This window comes from Bacillus rossius, chromosome 11 (genome assembly GCF_032445375.1).
Source record: "Bacillus rossius redtenbacheri isolate Brsri chromosome 11, Brsri_v3, whole genome shotgun sequence".
Lineage (NCBI taxonomy): Eukaryota > Metazoa > Arthropoda > Insecta > Phasmatodea > Bacillidae > Bacillus > Bacillus rossius.
In genome coordinates this window covers 12,005,090-12,013,710 of record NC_086338.1, presented here as the reverse complement: position 1 = coordinate 12,013,710, position 8,621 = coordinate 12,005,090, and positions in this window count along the sequence as shown.

Here is an 8,621-nt window from a genome sequence, read left to right as displayed (position 1 = left end):
AGTGCAACACATGGGTCCGGTGGACTATCCTCTTCACATGACCTTTTCTCGTTGGTACATTCGAAGAGTATTGAGGAACCCCGAGTTAGCGGTTTTATTCAGCGATGAAGCCAAGTTCACTCAAGATGCTATTCTCAATTCGCACAACAGTCATGTTTGGAATGATGTCAATCCGCATGCAATGTGTGTTACAGCTCGCCAGGAACGTTTTTCAGATAATGTGTGGGCCAGTATTGTTGACGGCGTACTCATCGGGCCTTTTTTCCTTCCACCACGACTTACCGGCGCCGGATATCTCCACTTCCTTCGGAACGAACTACCAGGTCTTCTTGAAGAAGTTCCATTGCATGTCCGACGTGTGATGTGGTACCAACATGACGGGGCACCACCTCATTTTTCCCTGCAAGTGCGAGAGTATTTAAACCAAACATTTCCAAACCGATGGATTGGACGAGCAGGCCCTGTCGCATGGCCGCCAAGGTCACCAGACCTAACCCCGTTAGATTTCTATCTGTGGGGTTACGTAAAAGGGCTTATCTACGCTACGCTTGTAGAAACGGTAGAAGAGCTTACAAGGCGAATCATTGAAGAGTTCGAAATTATAAGGTTGACTTCACACATGCTCCAGCGTATCCGTGAAAACATGATTCGCCGTTGCCACCTCTGTGTCGCTTAAGGTGGGAGAGTTTTTGAGCCGTTGAATTAGGCTGTCACATTGTTAAAACGTATGCAACAATTTCAATGTTGTGAAACAAAGCCGAAGCTGTGATTGATTTCAGAGTGAAATTAAAATCTGTGCCACGATTAAAAAGGTTATTTTTCTACTCGAACGCACAAACATTCAAATCATAACACTCTACAACGGGTTGCCTACGCTGACTCTTTCTGGGGCTACAGGGGCTGAACTACGCGTTTCCGGCAACATGTTTATTGGCAAAAATGGTTGCAAATAATAAGAGCTTTCTACCCTCAAGCATTGTAACATGAATTTTGATACACATTCTGTATAAGAGCTATTTTTTGTTTATTATTCCATCTGGCGTGATATTATATTTTAAAAAACAGTTTGTGGATTTTTAATATAAAATAAATATTTATTTATGACATCAATTTAATAAGTTGTTCAAAAAATTCAATTTGGTATGAATTCAACCAAATTCATGTTATTCAGGTCAGAAAATTAGAAACTACCAAAAAAGATTATCTACATTGCTGTTTTGTGTAAATCTGTGCATGGACTTTATAAGTGATATATTTATAATTTCTCATTTTAGCAACACATTTTAACACAAGAGAAAAAGGATTTTATACTAAAAATTATTATGTTAAACCATTAATTAGGCAGGAAACATGTATGTATAATCTATTAAAATTTGCATTTGAACAGTGAATATTATTGTGCAATAATAAATAATTTTTTATCATCGTATATTATTGATGAAAAGTTTGTATTTCCATCTAATCAGAAGTATTATATGACACAGTTAAATAAATTGCTTTACAAGTTTTTATTCACATGAAAATTATTAAAAAGTGGTTGGGAAGTTACATAAATATACAAAAACAAATCATTATACTCACAATTTTATTATCTTAGTGAATTTAAATTAATGGTGTCCCAGTGACTACTGCGAAGAAAAAATTCTTGCGAAAGGTTTCCTCGTAATTGAAATTCGTAAAAAACAAAATCAATCTCTCATTTTCGGTGACATTTCTGACAAGTGGTACGATGAAATTTGAGACTGGCAAATGAATGTTGTGAAGCAATAAACAAAATATCACATTCGTGAACTACAAATATATAATAGTTTTTATTTTATAATAAAAGTGTATCTAATAATAGTTTTGCTCATGTAATTCCGGGTATTGCTGATATTCTACCACGTTAAGAAAAGTGTGTTTTTTTTCCAAAGATTTTTGAAGAAATGTACATAGAGAACTGTCAAGTATAGAAAATATTTAATAAATAAAAATATTTTTACGACTTATTTTTAATTGGTTTAGCGTAAGCCTATTTTAACTTTTATTTAAAATTAAGTACCTACCTTATGATCTATCTCCTGGTTTAATGACTTTGAGAATATATTTTACCTTGATGAAATCTTAACTCTTTTCCATCTGACAAAGAAGCCAATTAAAAAATAAACTAAGACTCGCGCACTTATTGTATTGTTACGATTTTCCGCGGGTTCGTAAAGGATAGCCCAATTAAAGATTTTATTGCACTACAGAGTTTTATTTATTGCCACTACTTATGTCACTTACAAAATTTTTCTAAAATTGCAAATAATTAATTACAATTAAAGAAAGGTATATTCCCCAGTCACTTGTTCCACACGCCTCGCTGGGCCACACCTCTGGCGCAACTCTCGCCGCAGCACCCCTCGTGGGTCTCCGCCGCGGGACTCCTTCGCCACATTCCGACGCCACCGACGCACTTCCCCTTCGCCGAGGATCCGCTCGACTCCTCGCTCGCAACTTCGCTCGGGACTCCGCCGCGCTCGCGACTCTATCGCCCGGAAACTCCGCCGCGGGAAAACTCCCGACTCCACTGAACTCACTCACTCCCTGCCCTGGAACCTTCGTCCAAGGACTTCGCCACTCTGCTCCACCCGCGGCACTATCGCCCGGAAACTCCGTCGCGGGAGAACTCCCGACTGAACATTCCGAACTGACTCTACTCCCTGACGTCCTCGGGCATATATATAGGCCCCGGCGCAATTCCAGAACTCATGAGAGCAGCCGGGGCCAGTCGCGTCATCGCGAGCCGTCCCGATGGCAGAAATCTCTCGAAAACACATGTCGGCGGCTTGCGTAACTCCGCAGCTGGCAGGTTTCGGATGTCAAACTAACAGTGCCGTGTGGTGGGAGCGGGGGGCTGGAGGGAGATAAAGCGGCGACCCGGGTGCGCACAGCACATCTCATGTTATGGCGGCATGTGATGCAGCCCAGCTAGCACTGCTACTGGACGTGACGTGTCCTTGCTAAGGTTCGTAACAGTATGTTAAGACTTGGCCATCGTTTTAAATTACTGTAATTTTTTTTAAGTTATAGTCATGCTTAGGATAATAATTTAATATGCCTTATTATGCATACATTTCGGTATTCATGAAACCAATGCATATTTATTTCAAATGTAGAGCAGTTACCAAATTTCTTATCTCGCACATTGATTTTTTGGTATGGCTAGTATTACTTAAACAATTTTTTTTAATTTTCACTGATGTACTCTTTTCCCTTTTCTATGTGATTTAGAAAATATAGCAATATACGTAAACCAATTAAACCAAAATCATCCTGAATTTTTATTACCGAAAAAAGTTAAGTACAAAAAATTTTAATATGCGTATTTTAATATTGAATTTATATATATCTTGCCAATACTAATTAAGTGGGTTCCATTTTTTTTTATTTTTTAAAATAATATCTACCCCTTTTACTACTTAATAGATAATGTTGAATAAGTGAAGGTTGTTTAAGTTATGTTGATTTTCCTTGCCAATATCTAAAAGTTAATTTGTTTTAATCTTAAGATTTATTTATATTTATTAAAACCACATTTACAATATTTCGTCCCTTAAGAAAAATAATTTTAGGATGTAGTAAAAAAATTGGTGTATTTTCCATGTTTATAAATGATAGTGCATTGTTGCATAATTTTCCTGTGAGATTTTCAATATACCACAGCTGTCTTTAGATTATATTTTATGTACATGCACAAGAAATTTCAATATAACTAAACAACTAAAAAGTAAATTTTAACTCACATACACACATGATCAGAGAAAACTAAGTACAATATAAATTTCATAAAATTAGAATGTAAAACTCTTCTTTAGAAGTCGGTAACATATTACTTCCATTCATTCTTAACGATAAACATTCACAGTGCCATGTAGTGGTATTTGAGAAAATATATTATATTTAATATCTTTGATTAAGTGAATAAATGTAAATCTTTAAGAGAGTTAAGTAGACCCCACATCTTCAATGGGATATGTTCACATTTTTTCTACTGACACAAAGCTGATAAATATATACAGTACTGTAAAATTGATAATACAGTCAAACTTCGTATAATAAAAAAAAATTGACCAAGTAGACAAAACATATAACTATTTAAAACTTTAAACGAATGATGAAAACAATTCACTGAATAGAAATAAAATATTCTTCACTAGAAATAATAACACTACGAGAAAATATAACTAAATTAATGTTGTGGTACGTTAAACCTGTTAAGTGTTCTTAACGGAAGTATAATGAAAACTTTACCATCACTGGTGTTATCATGATTTGAAAAACGATGAATAGTGTTTGTGCTAGACTCTTAGAGATGATGCAAATCGCATTGAATTGCAGTTTTAAGTTGAACACTCCGTGAAATGGTTGACATTGTTGCATCATTGATGTTTAATCTTTTTAAGTTGACGCTGTAACTATTGAAAAACACACGTAAACGTAACTGGTTTTATTGCTGTGTCACACAATACAGTACTTCACCTTGTACATAACATCTTCGCGTGACTGGCCGTATCATTGTCTACCTTCTCATCTACGCTCACACGAGTTCGTTATGTCCGTCAGCGTCTCTCATTTACCCGCATGGACATGATGCACTGGGGCCGTAACACTGGAGCACTAACGTGGTGTCCGTGCCGACCATACCTGTCGCCATGGGGCGGCCGAGGTGGGCGACGGCAGCATGCCCCAGGTGGCACGCGTGGCGGGCGGCAGTGGTGTGGTGGCACCTTCAGCGGCATGCGGCGGCGTGCCTGGCGGTGTGCCACAGATGGCACGCGTGGCAGGCTGCGGTGGTGTGGCGGCGCCCTACAGCGGCAGGCAGCGGTGTGCCCCAGGTGGTACCCATTGGGGGGCGGCAGTGGGGTGGCGGCGCCTTCAGCGGCAGGCAGGGGTGTTCCCGCTGGTGGCATGTATGGCGGGCGGCAGTGGTGTGGCAGCACCTTCATTGGCAGGTGTGGCGGGTGGCAGTGGCATACCCCCAGTGGCAGGTGGTGGCGTTGCGCCTTCAGCGGTGCGAATGACGTGCGTAGGTGGCGTACCCACAGTGGCGTGCGTGGCGACGGCACGCCCTCGGTGACATGCGTGGCGGGTGGTTGTGGCATGCCCTCGGTGACGTGTGTGGCAGGCAGTAGTGTCATGCCCTCCGGGATGTGCGTGGCAGGCAGTAGTGGCAGGCCCTCGATGATGTGTGTGGTAGGTGGTTGTGGTACACCCTCAGTGATGTGCCTGGCAGGCAGTGGTGGCACACCCTCGGTGACATGCGTGGCAGGCGGTTGTGGCACGCCCTCGGTGACGTGCATGGCAGGCGGTGGTGGCCTTTTTGGGGGCGGTGTCTGAGGCAGCTGCGGCGTCGGTTGCAGCGGCTTAGGGAGTATAGTCGCCTCAAGCAGAGACATTGTGAGCAACGTGTCGGCGTCCACACAGTGTGACAAAACAGCTTTCATGGGTGTTTGGCCCCAAGGAGTTGTGGAGGTGGAAACTTCCGGAGGCGGTGTCGTGACGATTGCGGCAGCGTCTACACACAGCTACGCTCGGCAATGGTTACACGTAAACCCAAACATCCACACCTTTTCTCGAGCGATCGGATGTAAACACTGCTCATGCCATGGATTCCCTCACCCATCAGGTGTCCCGCCGGGTTATGAATGTGCACCGCACATCGTCATGCCTAGCCCGGTATTCGAAACAAAATCCACATTCATAATTTGAGAAGTGAACACAACTCTCGCCCGGCTCTGGAAAGTCCGCGTCAGCCCACGATTCATACACCTCTTGGAAGTCGTTCATGCTTGTAGCGACGTGCGGACTCTCTCGTAGTCGCGGCAGACCGATCTCAGTGATGGCTGGGGTCGTCTCTCCCATGCGCGGGCAGGATCCCGTTTCACTTTCGACTCCAATTCGTCTTGTCTCACGATAATCCGCACCACTCGCAATCACTATCTTCGCGTCGCTATCTTTCCGGCGCAGACGCCCAGCTTCTGTTATGTGCCAGCACCGTGGGATGCATCGCAACTCGATCCGCTGCTCTCTTGTCGCGCTGCTGTATCTCGCCGCCCTTCGCGCCGGCTTTCGCTCGCAGCTGCGTCTCCCATGCTCGACCCTGCCGCGCCGCGTCTCTGCCTGACTCGCTCGGAATTTAATAAAAGTTTCATAAAAATGTTCCGCATGAAGTTATTATGAACTGGCCACACATGTTGGGCGACACTTGTCGTAGTCACGGATATCACCCCCGTAATGCTGGTTGCGTCTTATTATTGGGTGGGGTTCAGACCTCATGGCGGGGGGAAATTATCACTATCCGTACTACAATAACATTTCGACAGTTTGAATGCAAGTATTTAATGAGCCCTTCACACAGTCTCTCTACATGGTTTGTCTGCGGCACAACACCCATCTCTCCGCGGAGTGAGGCTCGGCAGCACGTGTTTGGGTGGGCATGCGCCGAGTATGGGCTGACCCCCGTGGTCTCATGTGCATACATTAATGATCCCTCGATGGCCCCCTTTTAAATGATAGCGGAAGGAAAGGTAAATTTGAATGCCGGCGCATTAAGTCATAGAGCCCGCCTCTACGGTAAGAACGTGTCCGCTGATACACGCTGCCAACACTCGCGGTCTCGAGATCGAGACCCGGGGCGGTCCTAGTGGTTTTCAGTGGCTCTAAAGGAAATCAATGGTGGGCGCCAGGTTAATTCGAGGTTTAACCGAGGTGGTCGTGGGTTTTTGCCCCTGCGTGTTCCACTAGGATCGATGGCTGTTGATGGTGGGAGGGAGTCCCTTCTTCTAGTACACACTGGCCCTAAACAGTATAGAGGACTGTTTCCTAATTGTTCAGGAGGTGTTTGCGAAATAAAGAAATGGTATTTAGGAGCTGGTTTTTTAATCTCGCATCTCACATAGTCTGGATGGGGACACAAGTTACACAGTTATACTGGACAAAAATACGTTGGCACTACATACACTCGCACTGATAATTAATTACGTTATGTTGCGGCACTTGCAAACAAGATCCCTTTATTGGTTTGTGGGTCGACGAAGAGTTTGGGTGGATTCCCGGCCACTCCCATGATGAACTGTAGTTAGCTTCGTGCCCAGGCTCACCTGTGTGAATCGCGGGCCCACGAAGATAATATTAATTGGCAAAGTCTTTAAGCTTGCAGTCGGCAGTCGTAGGCTCCACGAATTACGTTAATTTCTGTTTGCAGGAGTCGGCCCGGACCGTAAGGTTACTGCATCGCGAACCGTTTTGTTCCACGACGAGGAAAAATTAAAGCGCCCGGGATAAGCCCTGCACCGGCAAAAGGGCACGGGGCCATGCAGGGAGAGGTAAAGAGGTTTTAGTGAATTATGATAGTTACCCGTATGAAGAATCAGGAGTACAAAAGTTGAAGTCTCCCAGCGGGATCACACGTCCGCCCTGGCCCGTGAGTAAAACTCTACTGCTACTTTGTGCCTGCTTGGGAGGGGAGGAAGCATCATGACGCGCCGAATTTTCTAATGTGCCATTTATCCAATTTTGTAATTATAATTAGTCATTATTATTTCTAGAGCACTCGTATCTTAATGACATCTGTCTGAAATAGTTGGTAGGAGGCTTATAATAATACATAGTAAACTTGAGATTAATTATATTTAAAAATAAAAGTCAAGTAGGAAACTGTCTGTCACTTGTTGACTACTCCAGTGGCTATTTGCAAGTAAAAACGGGGCGGTAATTTAGGTTGATTAACACTGTGGTTAATTATTGGCGGAAGGCCGCAAGGAGCATTCCGTATGTTTATTAATTGCAATTTCCCACGGGGAAAACCGCTGCACCCCTACGATGCACATTCACTATTAAGGGTTGTTCTGTTAATTAAAAATCGCTTAATTACTCACAGCAATTAATGATGCGTGAGCACGGTTTGGTGGTGTTGACATATGGACATAATCTGTGAAGGAACTCACCGGCGTCGACGGCTCGCTTGACTCACGTGACATGGGTTAGCGGTGCATTCTGTTAGCGGGGTTTAACACTGGCGGGTGGAGGCCGGGCAATGCAGCGCAATGGCTAGTCACGAGATAAGACCTGATATATAATTAAACTATTTACATAGACATCTTGCGGCGTAACACATGTGGTCGCGAAATACTCCTCAGACTCGATCTCACCCGTGGTTGCTCTGCTGCACTCGTCTCCGTGTGCGTCCTCCTCATCCGGCCTCCAGATGCCTACTCCTCTCACCCGTCGTTGCCCTGCGACACTCGTCTCTGCACATGTCTGTCTTGACCAGCCGCCAGAATCCTACTGCCCTCTCCTGCCGCGTGTCGCACTTCTCGTCCCGTCCTACCGCACTCCGCGACATGTGCAGCACTCGGAGAGATTCCGGCTGTTGGCCTCGGCTTCGTCACCCGGTGAACAAAACATAGCTATATAACTTAGTTTTTATAAAAACATATAATCATCACTAATACAAAATATTACATAAAAAAAATTGGTTGACTGTTAAGTCGGTTTATGTACGATAGTTTAACGTGATGTCATAACAAAACAAAGAAGATTACATACTTTTATGAATGAAATTGAATCATTTTATTTTAATAATAAAAGAATAAATA